General features: G+C 39.7%; 1 protein-coding gene across 7 annotated transcripts in view; it reads left to right on the plus strand.

The window, feature by feature from the left end:
- Window positions 1-15,279, plus strand: part of Sorcs1 (sortilin related VPS10 domain containing receptor 1) — a 527,192-nt gene that overhangs the window by 234,351 nt on the left and 277,562 nt on the right. The window contains exon 1 of one of the 7 annotated variants that reach the window (XM_085833867.1): window positions 11,981-12,024. The exons of the other annotated variants lie outside the window; for them this stretch is intronic. The gene's annotated coding sequence lies outside the window, so the exon portion shown is untranslated. Of the gene's footprint in view, window positions 1-11,980; window positions 12,025-15,279 lie in introns of those variants that run through there. 7 annotated transcript variants of the gene reach the window in all.

Consider the following 15,279-nt stretch of genomic DNA (forward strand, 5'->3'; position numbering starts at 1 on the left):
TGAAACCTCTCTCCTCAGTAGGCAGAATTAAGTTGCATTTCATCCCGTGCTCATTCGGGAATCCTCAATAGCCAGGCTCCCTCCGAGGGTGGCAGAGCAGCCTTTTGAGATGTAAATACTATCGCCTGCACTGGGAAATCCATGAAGTCAGTTCCTGGGTCTTTACTTACAAGAGTTTTCAATGAAGAATCAGTGGATTTCAGTTCCAGCAGCATTTTTCTTGCCTTGAAATCCAGCCTTAGTGTTCATCAATTTGTTTAATAATGCCTGGGGAGCCTTTAGTCCCTGCACTGAATAATGAATATTTAGAGTGCCCACTGCCTCAAATGCTTTCTCAATGTGTGCTTCCTTCGGTGGGCAAAAGACAAACTGACAGGAAACAGGCTCGCTCCCCTTTCCTCACTGACACGGAAGAATTTGTTTAGGAAATGATGCTTAGCCAAAGAAAATACTCCTTCGAAATATACTTCCTGAGTCTTTATCATCATTATTATTGTTACAGCCCAGTGACAGCACCAGCTGTTATTAGAATACTATAGGAAGCTATTCAAAAACTTAAAGATCTGGGTACCACACTCAAATGGATTGTTTATATCTGAGGTTGCTGTGCAAGCAGGTGAAGAACTCCCAGCAGCTTATATTGCCAGGAAGAAATGATTTTTGTAGATCTCTAATTAATGCGACCTTTTAGGAAGTTGGGGTGCTACACTTTTGTGTTCTGTATGCTCTGGGAAGCCTGTTGAAATGCAAATTCTCTGGTCAATAGGAGCTCTGATTCCTGAGGTTGGGGCAAAGATCAGGAAGCTACATTTTAACCAGATCTTCCTGTGCCAGAAATAAAAGGACCATCTCATAAAGAAAGAGCTGTGTGGGCAGCCAGTCAGGGCTTGCTGCTATTGCTTTGTTTCTTGTTGAGTTGCTCTGATTTAAGGGAATTGGTCAAATTAAGCACACTGATTGGATTTTATTCTCAAGTCTCTCTGTGTTCAGTAGGTGTAGTCTGTCCAGCAGGGTTCACCCAAAACAGATGGGAAAAAAAATCCCAAGGCAGCATTGTATTTCCAAAAGGATTACATGAGATCTCAAGCAGGCTCTACATTTGGGGAACTTTTAATATAACTTGACACACACACCCCTCCCCACCACCAGGAGATCTAATTACATTGGCTTGAGATGACCCCAGATTGGCATCTTTTAACATTTCACCACGTGAGTGGAACATGCTCTCAGAATTGAGAGCTGGTGGTTTAAGAGCTGTGCAAAGCTCCAAGATTCTCAGACTGGCTGTGAAATGTCAAGAGGTGTGCTGTGCTGAAGATGCAGGGACTGGAAAGGCTGAGTGTGTCAGGTCTTCTGTCTGCTGAGACCACACTGCCCCAAACTGAGCTCAGAATGGAAGCTTCCTGGCACTGATGGTAGGAGAGGAAATAGAGAAAGAGATGAAAAAGTCGTGTCCATCATGGCTGAGTTAGAGTTTCTATTGCTGTGCTAAACAGAAAGCAACATGGGAAGGAAAGAATTTATTTCATTTTACTCTTCCATATCATAGAAGGAGTCAGGGCAGCGTGGTCTAGGCATAAACTGAAGCAGAGGCCATGCTGGGATTCTTCTTATTGGCTTGCTCAGCCTATTCTTCTCCACAACTCAGGACCAACCTGCCCGGGGTGAGTACCACCCAACAGTTGCTCCTGTTGTCACAAAAACCACAGCTCTAACCAGAAATGGAATAAGAGTTTATACTGGGGCTATTTGGAGTAAGTGTAGCCCAAGAAGAGTGGTTTAGGCTACCCTCAATTCCATGATCTGAGGTAGAAGCAGTTTCCTGAAGTTTAAGAGATTATGGAATGAGAAAAGTCATAAATTAAGGCAATTTTAGGCACATTGGTGAAAACATCAGAGAGGAAGGTATAAGAAAGCCTCAGAGAGGATGTGATAACATTCTTAGTGGTTTTGTTTGTTTGTTTTGTTTTGTTTTTTTATCATTCAGGATGCTAATTCAGACAAATGTAGGCATGGGATGTCTCTTCTGAGAGATAAATCTGGCCCTATGGGGATTATTTTAGTCTCTGGACCTACAACGTTCCAACTTTACATACCTGGGCAATTCTAACCAGTCTTTACAGGTACATCTTCTTTTCAGAAACTCTGACTAATATTACCTTGTTCTGTGTAAGAGATACACATTACAGCAAATACATTCAAGGGGTTTATCTACTGAAAGACATCAAGAACTTAAAAACCAGAACTGGAACAATAGTTCCAAGTTGTTCCTCCAAATCTCGTTAATTTCCCTATTATAAATATCAGAAGATATATTTAACATTGTTATTGCTACTTTCTAATGCACATTAGGCAATTGTGTCAAACCAACACTGTAACCACATATCAGTACTATCCGGTCAAGGTTATTAATTTAGAGCCAAAAAAGAAAAGAAGAAAAGGAAAGAAGGAAAGAAAAGAGAAGAAAAGAAAAAGAAAAGGAAAAAAAACATGATACATAATCTATTTAAAGAGGGAAATAAATAGCACATTCTGTGGTTCAGTATCACAGCACTCTGGTGCAACACACAAATGGCCGCAGCTAGAACAGTCCAGCTCTAGTCAGACAGTGTGTGTGTGTGTGTGTCCTCATCCAAGAAGTAATATTTTGATGTGTTAATGGAAAACAATGGACTCCAGCTGCTTTGACCTTCCAAGGCAGACAATTATGCTAACATATCATTGGTGGTATTTTTGTCTAGTACACATTTCTGTAGTTACTGATGAGATGAGACCTTCTCTGTGACCCTGTGTCTCTCCGGGTGACACTTAAGAAGGTTGACTCCATGGCAGTTAAAGGCTGTGCACCTTCCCTGTGTCTTCTTTTAAACTACCCCATAATTTGCTGTCCGCCATTACTCACATTATCTGTGGTCGTGCATTATCTATACGGAGTCTGAATATTTCTAACATCTATGGTCTATCTATCATCTATCTAGCTTAATTGTCTATCTATATGCTGTCTGTGTAAATGAAGAAAACAGAACTAAAATCTATTGAGTTGCTTACCCACCTTTCACAGTTTGAGGAGACTGGGCTTCATGTATCCAGAGCTCAATTCTCTCTTTCTTTCTCTAGGCTCAACCACAGTAAAAATGGCTTGCATTTACAAAGGGGGTAGATTCAGATAGGAGCTTAGAGACAGGAGCATCAGAAAAAAAAAAAACACATTTTTCTGATTTGTATTTTTCAGAGAAGTTGTTGAGCTTTGCAAAAGTGAAGAGGAATTGCTAAAAGGACCCTAAAGTAGGAAGCAATGAGTGAAAAGTGCTAGAGAGCTTTAACAGTCACTCCTGCAATGGATGAGAACCTCGGTTCCTTTGCAGTGTGTTGCATTCTAGAAGCTTCACCCTCTTCCCACATGCAAAAGACCTAGGAAAAAAATGTGTCAATATGTTTTTTTTTCAGGATTAGGTAGGTATAAACCCTGTGGTTATATTTATTTTTAAGAAACTTTGGATAAATCACTTTGGAGCTGGAAGCAATTCTTAGGATTAAGATATTCTTTTAATACCCCCAAAGCTTCAGAAATACATGGGCTGAAGAAAATGTAAAGTTATTAACTTGGATAAAGGTGCGCATCACCACTCCATACGGTAATTCTTAGTAACCAAGGAGGACATAGGCAGAGTGTGTGTATGAGCATCTCTCCGCTGTAACTTCTGTTTCTGTGAATAGTGCCTTTGATGTCATTTGTATTCCCCTTCTGCCCTATGCCTCTGGCCAATTTGCAAGGGGAGGATGGTGACTTTTGTCAAAAGGAAATGCATTCTTTTCACTCCAGTGAAATCAGCAAGGCTCCTCAGCAAGAGGGAGATAGATTGAGGGCAAGCGAGGCAGCCAGGCAGCCAGCATAAAATTAAATGAGGTCCTCCAGGAGCATGGGCTCCGCTGCTTTCCAAGAAGCTGCACCATAACTATCTTCTCACTGAGCAAGGAGGCTAGAACAAGGCTGCCGGGAAGGAAGAAAAGGTGATGCGCAGGACGCTGCTTCACAGCTGGCTGGTGCACAGGTAGCAGGAATGTGCACCTGGAGGAAGCTCTGATCACAAACGTGTAGGGGTGTATTTCGTGTAGAGTATCTGGAGGAGTGAAGAAACAGCACAGCACAAGAATCATGAAGGTAAATTGGAATGAGGGCGATGCTTAAAGATCATTGGAGGAACTGAGACTGAGGACAGAGTGAGGTATTCCAGTGAGGACTTTAACTGTATCCCTAAAATTAGATAGTTGCTGAAGTCATAGATGAACACAAATCTATAGGCAAAGCAAACCCAAGATCACTTCCTGGAAAAGCCAATTTCTCTTGTGAAATCCTATGTTCCCCTGTTGTGGGTTGGTGGTGATTAAGGGCTGGAAAGAAGTGAGCACAGTAGGCAGAAGATGTCCGTGGAAGTGCATCCATGTTAGACCTTGTAGGGGGTCGGGAACACATGCTCACAAGCAGCAGACATCCTTGGCTATGCAGTCAACCGAAGGAACTCTGGGAGTCTAGATCCATCGTGGAGACTGAAATAGCCACTGAAAGATGGCATTACAAGATTATTGAAAACCCTCAATGTTTATAGTCAAGTTACATTAGTTGAAGGTTGGGAGTCTATGTTTTCCACAAGTGTGTATTTGTGAAACTTTTAATGTGATTCAGCAATACAAACACCTATCTCTTGTTTAGCATATATTCCAGACTCACAGGGATTTGGAAATTGGAGCCGTATATAATCACAAATCATAATGCATAGAGCTATACCTGACAACACAAGGGTGAAATGAAAATACGTAAGTGTGTAATATGTGAGCTCCAACACAGACATAGCGTGAATCTGGAGATATAAATATACATAGACATATATGCATGATCTATCAATACTGTATATTCCTTATCTCTACTGGGAAATATTTTCCTAGAGAAAATGGCTAATGTGTACTCAAGTACATATGGTAATATGCTGATCATGTTCTCATTGTGGGCACTCTCGAGACTTCAGAGAAGATAGTAGGGTTTGCTATTCATGATACTTTCCTAGGAAATTTAGGACTATAGCTGTGCATTCTGTATGTGTGACATCATTTTCCTTTAAACCTTGTTCATGAGTACTCATTGTGGTATGAAATACAAATATTGTTGTTCTTGTACTGTTGATTGCATATTACCAATTATAAACTTTTTACACGGCTTCTGAGGATCAAATTAAGGTCCTCATATGACCATATCAAGCACTTACAGACTAAGCTGTCTCCTGAGTCTATAGCTGAATACTTTTCTTATTTTCTACATGTGTACAGAAATAGATATGTATGTTTTAATAGTAGATAACTATAGTAGAAACTATAGTAGATAATATTTAGGTTTGCATCTTAATCAAAATCAATTTACATCATTATTTTAATACGTGGCGATATTCAGTTAATGTAAATCCCATATGATATGAGCCAGTTCATTCATTTAATGACCTGCTGAACAGAGGGAAATTACACCTGGTACTGGAAAACTATCCAACTGTCCAGGACTAGTGAAGATATAGTCCTTGGCAGGGTCGCTGCCTCCAACCACATCCTCATGTCTATTGTAGTGGTCCTTGTTCAGCTCCTAACGAGACATTCATGTTACTAAGACTGTACGGGTACAGGTTCTAACACGGCTAAGAGACACAAGTTGTCAGTAAACAGCCTGATCCTCTGACAATCTTTCTGCTCACAGAGGAGACCCTGCTGCTGCCACTTTACTGGACCAGAACAATCTCTAACTAAATTCTGAATATCTGTACTTATGTTCACAAATTAGTGTAGTTCTTGCCCCTTATCAAGGAGACCTACCAAGCAGATGAAGACATTTACGTAAAATCATATCTAATTAAATGTAGAGTTGTGAAAGACAATCCCAATAGATACATCTCTGTCTGTCTGTCCGTCTATCTCTCTCTCACACCTATCTATCTATCTATCTATCTATCTATCTATCTATCTATCTATCTATCTATCTATCTATCTATCCAGCCACCCAACCAGTCACCGAGCCACCCAGTCATCTTCCTTCCTTCCTTCCTTCCTTCCTTCCTTCCTTCCTTCCTTCCTTCCTTCCTTCCTTCCTTCCTTTCTTTCTTTCTTCCTTTCTTCCTTTCTTCCTTCCTTCCTTTCTCTCTCTCTCTTTCTTTCTCTCTTTCTCTCTTTCTCTCTTTCTCTCTTCTTTCTCTCTTTCTCCTCTCTCTCTCTCTCTCTCTCTCTCTCTTTCTTTCTTTCTTTCTTTCTTTCTTTCTTTCTTTCTTTCTTTCTTTTTATACATCTATGCCCCTAATGCTCAGGGAACGTTGCTGAAGAGGGAGCAGAAAGATTGTGAAGACTTTACTTATAGTTTGTGTCTTTTAACGATGTTCTAAACTATACCTGTAAAGTACCCATGAATGACTAATCAGGAACTGAACAAGGAACACAAAAATAGACATGACAAAATGGTTGGAGGCAGCGACCCTAACAAGGACTACAGGCAACTAAGGAAATATGAGAGTGGGCTACATAGACTCCCCAGGGAAGAGCACACCAAAGGCTATCCAGTACCAAATGGTTGGCCCCGAAAATATACATCCAAACAACCTACAGAGTGAGAAGGTTGTATATTCCTAAATACAAATGCACGTGACAATAATCAATCAAAGGGGTGATGGATTTGAAAAGTAACAAAAAGTGCACGGGAGGGTTTGGAGAGAGGAAAGGGAATGGGGAAATGATGTAATTATACTAAAACTCCAAAATAAAACAAAGATTTCTAAAAATAAAAATCAAACAAGGACACTTCTGGGAAAGTTTAGCAAGGTCACCGCTGGGAAAACATTTAATAAAAATTCAAACAAAATTCTGTGCCCAGTTGCTTTCCAGATCGTTGGCCCAAACACAAATCTGGCACATTACTCAAATGCCTGCTGCCACCCACACTTGGCAACACCTGTAGGTCTCATTCTTTTTCATCTGCATTAGTCTCTTAGCTTGACGAGATGATGAAATAATCTCTTAAAATTATTTAAGAGACAATAAAGTCGCTTTTGGGGAGGGTCTGTGTGATCTTTAAAATGTCTTTCTGTAAGCTTGTCCCTTTCTGTATCCTGTCAAGGTTGGCACACCCTCAGCTGTACACTCAGCCCCTTCAATGGTTTGTGTGTTAACTACATTGATATGTCACATTATACATTAGAGATGGCTTAGGATTCCAGGACTCTCATGTTGTATTTTAACCCAGTCACCTGTTACTGTAACTTACAGATACTATCTGAGATGGATGAGGCTTTGGTCATAAGAGGCTAGCAACTGAGTTGGTTATTATCTCACACATAGTACAAAGAGTGACCATCAGTCTTAGGTGAGCCTGATAGTAAATTGTGAGATTGTTTTAAAGCATTTTAGAGCCTCCCAGCTCAATACCACAATCATTTAGTGGTTGATGGTAGAGTTTTTAAACCTCTGACATAATCCATCCTTCCAAGGGACACACAGATGCACACATGTACTGAGCAACTGTGTTATAAAGGAAGGAACTAGAGGATCCTGACTTCCCCCAGTGTGTTTGCACACATGCTCCCCTCTCGTGGAGAAATGACCTTTTTAATGCACAATGAACTTGGGATGAAAACATCACATATATTTTCATGCATATGTTTCTACTTTTATAAACAATTTAAGTCACTGATAAAATGCATGCCATAGCCTTTTAGCTTTTTATTGAGGGGGAAAAATAATAAGAAGGGAAATAATATCTTTATACTTCATAATCTGGTTCCACAATTTTGGTAAGATTTAATAATTTTTACTTTATATATGAAGCAATTATTTTCTCTTTATTTTATATCAATTTTATTAGAGAAATATTTATTTCCCCTAGATTTTGAAATACATTAACATTAAAGAAAGTAACTAATTTTTATTTTAATATTGGGAATTTATACTTTTTGTTCTATGAGTAAATTTCTCAGAATAACATACCAATTCTTATTACGAATTACTAATTATGTTTCTCTAAGGAATAACAGGTTTACTGAACATTTTAATGTTTCTATTTTTACTTTTTCTCAAAATCCTCTTTTCATTTTTGTCTCTGTTATCATTTACTTCTTCTTGTTTTTGTTAAAAGTGTGGTTATCTTTTTAAATTTTAACTATATTTTTTTCTTTTGAGATAGGGTTTCTCTGTGGAACCTTGACTGTCCTGGGACTCACTCTGTACACCACAGACATCTGCATATGTTACTAGGTTTGCAATGAGGTACAGTCCATTATCAAAGACAAACCCCAGCAAAGGAAGGGAGGAAATTTCACAAAGCATTGAGAAATCTCATCTGTTTTCTGTGCCCAGTCATAAGGGTTGTTAGTTACGTGGCTTAAAGGTAATTAAGAGCACATTTGGCTTCTTATTGCTTTCCTTCAAAATATCTACTTTTTCTTCTTCAGAGATAGTCCTGCTGAGTCAGTTTTATCTTCCCTAACAAACAATATCCATGCATTTATAGCATTCGGGTAGAATTGTTTAAAAGGATTTCAGTGTAGGGATGCGGTGCAGAGCCAATTCAAGGATTCAGAGCCAATACAAGGATTGCCTTGTACTGACTGAAGTTTTATACTTTATAACATTTAATCAGCTGCAGCTTTGGAGATGACAAAAAGCAACGGGAACTCAGGGTGCATCTCATCTTTCTCAATTCAGGAAGGCAATTCATTGCCAGAAGTGTCCCTGTGGCTTCTCTACTTTCATGCTTGTCAGTCAGACACTAATTGAAACCACAAAACAAATACGTTCATGTCCTTTCATAAGCTCCCAGGTTCAACACACATCCGTTATCCTCACCATTCCAAAGCTTCATCTGAAGTTGGGGAGTTGGAAGTGGAAAGGCAGCCGAGACATGGTCCATACAGCTTTAGAGGATGAATTGGGCAAAAACGAATACTGCACACATCCTTTTGTTAATCTCGTCTGCTGGTACCTGGTTTGAGTTTCCTGCCTGGAATCTATGTAGATATAAACACCTGTAGGTTCAGCACATGTTCAGCCCAGTGAGTGCATATCTTAAAATAGATTTTCACATCTATGGAATATGCACATAGAAAATTTGGAAATTTCAAAAACGCAAATATCAAAACAAGTTAGGCATCAAGCAATCACCAGTTCTAATCACTGATCACTTGCTGTGTCTTTCGTCTTGTCTGTTTAGATTTATCAATGCTGTTGAAGCATTTATTACAAACCATGCATCTTTCAGTGCTTGGTGTGTGTGTGTTTCTCACATGATGCTATAGCTCTTAAAATCTCAAACCTCAAAATTCACTTTAAGCATTTTAATTAATGGCTAAATATTCTCATCTTAAGAGACTTCCAGGAAAGTTCATTTGTTGATTACAATATCTAATACTGGGAGTATTTTCAGCAGACATGTTTGTTTATATGCAAATATGTGTGGTGTAATTGAGTTATACCCTTGTAGGCACTCCTAAGTGGAAGCATTAGATTAAAGATTCAAAAGAAGTTATTTGCTTTTTACTTAAGATATGATAATGAAATAAAATTTAAAAAGACATTATGAAGAAAAAAATCAAGATCTGAGATAAGCCATGTATTATTAAAGGCCAAATTTTCAGATAAATTCCCTACCCACTTATATCCCGTTTCATATTATACCTGGTACTGAATTGACGAGAGTTACACAAGTTCCCAAAGCACCATAACTTAATCTATGCTAATATTGTGAGAACCATAGACCCTTCCTCTTAGCCCTTGCACACCTTGTGAGGTTGTTCACTTTAATGTGCTCTATCTTTCATATATTCTGCCTAAATTTTTACCTTCTTGCATTTCGTTCCGTCCCTCTCTCTCTCTCTTCCATGAAATTCATGAAAAAAAAAATGAGATTTTGCTTCACGTATTGCTTGGGCTGCTTTCTAAATTTTATCATGGAATAGCAATTAGCGTAGTGGTCAGCAGAGGGCAGCACTGGGCCTGTGCCCCGATGTGTGAGTTCATGTTCTCCAAAGGAGAAAGTTATTTGAGGAGTAACAGAGTTGGGTTAGGAACCAAGGGCTCCACCCAAAGCCAAGAAGAGAGTACATGATTATTCAATTAGTAGGGACAGAAAAATACAACGGAACATATGTCCTGTTTTTCATAGGTTATTCTTTTAGTTTCTCACTCTAAAATTACAGAATTTGAACTCCCTCTTTCCTCAGTTACCTTTCCTGGGTAAGAAAGATAAATGACTAATTCATAGAGTTATATAAAATATTAAAGTAAAAATGTATTTCTGGACAAGGTCTTATTTGCATTTCCCAGGAAGAGAACCTTAGAGTAGGATTCTGGTTGAGGGTGTCATTTGGTGATGATCTCTGGAACCAAGTTGGAGAATGCAAAAGTGTTGGCAGGGAGTCAGTCAGTCAGCTAGGAAGTTAGTAAGAATATCAGTCTAAGTAATGACGGGCAAGCTCAGAGCCAGGTGATCTGAGGGCTGAGCTTGCCCGTCAGGGTGATCTATAAAAACAGTGAGGGCTGAGCTACAGGGAACAGCCCCTCACCAGGGAACAGCCACACACAGATGTAAGGTGATTGGTACTGTACGTTATAGGAGTAGTCAAGAAGATATGACTACAGGACAGACAGTGTGGCTCCAGTGGAGTACCAGAAAGGATACAGGTCACTGTATTCTTCATCACTGACTACAGGACAGAGAATGTGGCTCCAGTTGGGTACCAGAAGGGATTCAGGTCACTGTATTCTGTATCACTGAGATCCTTACGCTTGGTTCTGAAGCCAAATAATAGTCTGATTTTGATCAATTATTTCAACGGTATTGTCAGAACCATTAAAGGCAGTGACTAAGGAAAAAAACCTCTGAACCCAATACTCAAAATGTGTGTGTGTGTGTGTGTGTGGTGTGTGTGTGTGTGTGTGTGTGTGTGTGTGTGTGTGTGTGTGTGTGTGTGTTTGTAAAATCCAAAATAGTAAGGTGATAAGATTTACTTTTATTTCTATGTATTGCAACAAAGAATTCATTTGGCCAAGAGGTAATTGTTCAGTCCAGAGAGCCAGGTTGTATTAGGTTGGTGCCAAAGAAATTTAAATTTCCTCTGTGGTATTAGAATAGACTAAATTTTGTTTGTCTGTCTATTCCCTCCTTCCTTCCTTCCTTTTTTGAGTATGGGTTTTTGCCTACATATGTGTCACCTCATATGTCTGGTTTCAGAGGAAGTCAGAGAAGGGAGTTTGGATGCCCTGGCACTAGAATTACAGACATTTGTGAGCTGCAGTGTGGGTTCTGGGAATCGGATGTGGGTCCTCCAGAAAGGCAGTCAGTGCTTTTTAATCATGGAACTATCTCTTCTGCCCTAGAATAGATTCTTCTGTGGTTATGTTACACAGCATTTAAATTCACATTTCAGCTAATCATTTATTATTTGCTGTTTACCTTATACCGTGGAAATGATGTTAAACAAAAAAAGCAAGTTAGAGTGATTTTCTACTTTTGATATAAAAATGGGTTGCAACATGATGGTGTCAACTGTAAATACTAAGTGAAATATTTATCTCAGGAGCTACCAAAGAACAAAGAGTATAGTGGTCATTCAAGACATTTCATAGGGGTTTGAGAGAAGAATAAGTACTTAAAAAAAGGATCATGGTTTAGTAACCAGCACCCATATGGTAGCTGACAATCATACTTAACTTCAGTTTCTGGGGATCTAAAACCTTTTTCTGGCCTCCACAGACATGACACACATACCCAGTACTCATACATACATGCAGGCCAATACATTCAAATAAAGTAAAAATAATAGATATATCTTTTTAAAAGCCAGAGCATTGGAGGTGCGTAGCCCGGTATTTGGCCATTGGAAGTGGACAATGACCCGCTGAGAGTAAACATCAAAACTGATTCTCTTATAAATACAGGAGAAGGAACAGTCACTGGCCATCTGGCATTTGAAACACACTGGCAAAGTGAAAATTTTCATTGAACGGGTGAGTGTCTCATGAGCTGACATAAGGAAATAATAATTTTTCCTCTCTTCTCTTTCTTACTCTATGTACCTCACTACTTTTTATTTTTACTTCTAAAAGAAGAATTATTATACAATTTTTATTAGTTTTACTTACATCTATGTATGTGTGTGGGTATGTGAATGACACATGTATATAAGAACCTTATGGATGCCAGAGGAGGATGTAAGATCCTGTAGAGTTGGAGTTACAGGCAGATATGGGTACCTGACGTGGAGGCTGTGAGCTGAGCTCAGGTCGTCTGGAAAAGCCGTATTCTTTTAACCTCTAAGCCATCTCTTTATCCCCAAACAAATCATTCTTGATCAGAGAATGAGACATATGATGAAAAATGGTTTTGTGGAACAAATGCCAAAGTGCAGCTCAGTAGTTACTCTCAGAAGAACCTCCAAAGCACTCTCCAAAATCAAAGGGGCACCCCCTCCCCCAAAGTGATCTGATCCACTACAGCTGTCAGAACCTCTTCATGGCTGAGAACTATGCTCAGAGCTACCAAAGAACAAGGAGTGTAGTGGACATTCAAAACATTTCTTTTTTTTCTTTTTTTTTTTTTTTGGTTTTTGGAGACAGGGTTTCTCTGTGTAGCCCTGGTTGTCCTGGCACTCACTTTGTAGACCAGGCTGGTCTACATTTCGTAGGGGTTTGAGAGATGACTCAGTAGTTAAGAGCTCTTCTTGCAAAGGATCGTGGTTTGCAAGGTCATGAAAGGAGGCAGTTTTCTCCATGACAACATCCAGTGACGTTGTCACACAACCAGAGCTTCAAAATTTGAATGAATTAGACTGAGAACTTTGTGCCTCTTTCACCATTTTCACTGAGTGCTACGTCTTTAAGAATTTTTGAGGAGTTGGGGGTGGGTCAGGGAAAACACTTTTATCTCTAGCAGACACATGTCCCTTTCAAAGGTCTATTGTGTCTTGAAGCATAGATATTCTTGCTATAGGGATAAACAAACTTATATTTTTTTTAGTAAAAATATGTTGATTGCATTGTTTCTTGATTAGTAATGATGTTTAAACCTACTGATAATGACTTAAAATTCACAGCCTAAACTTTCAATTACTTTTGCCTCTACCTACAAATGGGATGGAAAATCTATCTTCAAGGACTTGATGTGCTATTAAATGACTTTACAAATGTTGTTTGCAAGATACTTTTGTCAAAATGTGAAACTGGAAGTGGGGAGAATAGTTCAGAGTTCATTACAGAAATTACTGCAAAATAGTGTGTTATCTAGTGACACAGCCGATCCTAAACAGTCAGGGTCACTCCTTTCTCTCATAAGGAGGTAAGATTGAGTCCTCATCACTGGTAAAGGTTGTTGTGGATTCCAGCACCTGGAATAAGCATCAAGCTACCTGGTAAACCATGAAGAGCTGTGTTAACCTAAAATTAATCTACCTGCAAAGCAAGGAGATCTGGGTAAATATTTCTCTCTGCTGTCACAGTGGGAATCATGACCAGGCAGCAGGATTCTGCCTGTGAGTACAGAGAGGAAAACAGTGAATCTGTCTTTAAGAAAGGCGATGTTACTAACAGAGGCCCTGATGTATGATTTATAGCAGGACAAAAAAAGTGAAGAGCTATCAGAATTGAAAACTGAAACCAGCAGCTATTGCATTGAGAACAAATAAGAAAGAAAAGACGAAAAAAGAGAAATGATGTCATCGGGCTGGCAGCCCTGTGTGTCTTCCACTCCTCCACAAGTCTGGCTCTGACTCCTGTCAGCTTCACTGCCCACATCTCAGCAATGTAACCTAGATCTGCATCCACTTAGGAACCCCTTCCTCCCACATAAAATGCATCTTTTAATCAGTGATGGTGCCCATGTGTTTGTCACTGGGAGGGTTACTTGCTGTGCAGAGAGGGATGTAGGAATGTTTGTAGTGTCTCTCCTCTCAGGATATACAGCTGATAAAGGTAGATGGTTACCATATTTGTAATTTACCTGTGAACCATCTTCATAGGGATGTATGCACGCAGGTGCACACACTAGCTCACGCTCACCAGAAGGACAGAAATCCTGCAGAAGAACTTGGCTGTCAGACGTGTAATTAGGTAGGAGGATGATTAGCAGGCTCAGTGCTGTAGGTGGGTTTATTTTAATAGTGTTTGGGACATCATTGGGAAGAACAGCAGATGATTAGCACGGCTTTAAGGAAAAGCTACACAGGAAAATGACGAGAATCCAAGGAGATATTCCTATAGGACCTTCACAAAGGAAAGCAAGGGGACAAGAGAATTTCTCATTGCTCTGGAGATTTGATTGCATCCCCAGCACCAGCAGTTTGAAGCCACTGTGCAAATAAATATTGTCAGGTAATGCTCTCTGCTTGAAAGCAACTCCAATCAACTGGCTAATTAAATTGAAGGGGAACTCCCTTTGCAAAAGAGAGCTAGTGCTCACAGAGACAACACAAATGGAATCTCATCTTCAAAACCAACAGTGGCAAGACCTGGAGTTAAAGGGCTGGGTAACAGTTATGTCTATGGGAGTTGATTAACGGGCTTGCTGGAAGTTTGCCAAACTCCAGCGGTTTGTTCCATTTTTATGTTTACAACTTCAGGGTAAAAATCCAGTGTGTCCCATTGGCCAACCTGTGGATCCAGGTTTGTGCTGTGGTTTTGCAGAGTAGAAGGAAACTTTATTGACTCATTGATTTGCTGGCCTTCCACGTTTTGTGACAGTGCGTCCTTATGTAGAACTGTCTATGCTGGCACGCATCATGTAGCCTAGCCTTCAAACTTCAGAGATCCCCCTGACTTAGCCTCTTGAGTGCTGTGATTAAATGTGTGGGTGACCAAACCTGGCCAGAAAGGTCTTCTTAGTTTATCCTAACACGGTTTTGTCTAAGGAAGAAATAATTCTCCGAGAGACATTTGAATATTGGGGAGGAAGCACACACACACAAACACACACACACACACACACACACACACATGTGTCTATTGGGTAAATGGTATATAAGGTTATTATGATAAACTTCACCACTAAGGTTTTAGGTCAAGGAAGAATGAACAAAAAACGGTGAGTCTCTTCTGCAGGATGTACTTAAGGATACAATACAACAGGCAGCTTTTAATAATGCTATTAGAAGCTCATCATGCACAGCTATGAGCCCTCCAACCCTCAGTCGTTTCTGTGTATGTGCACATAAGCAGAACTGCATCTGAGGCATGGCCCATGGAAGTGGCGGGGCCAGTGTACAGAATGTC

Source organism: Mus caroli, unplaced genomic scaffold, assembly GCF_978045245.1.
Source record: "Mus caroli unplaced genomic scaffold, Mus_caroli_1 scaffold_20, whole genome shotgun sequence".
In the NCBI taxonomy this organism is placed as follows: Eukaryota; Metazoa; Chordata; class Mammalia; order Rodentia; family Muridae; genus Mus; species Mus caroli.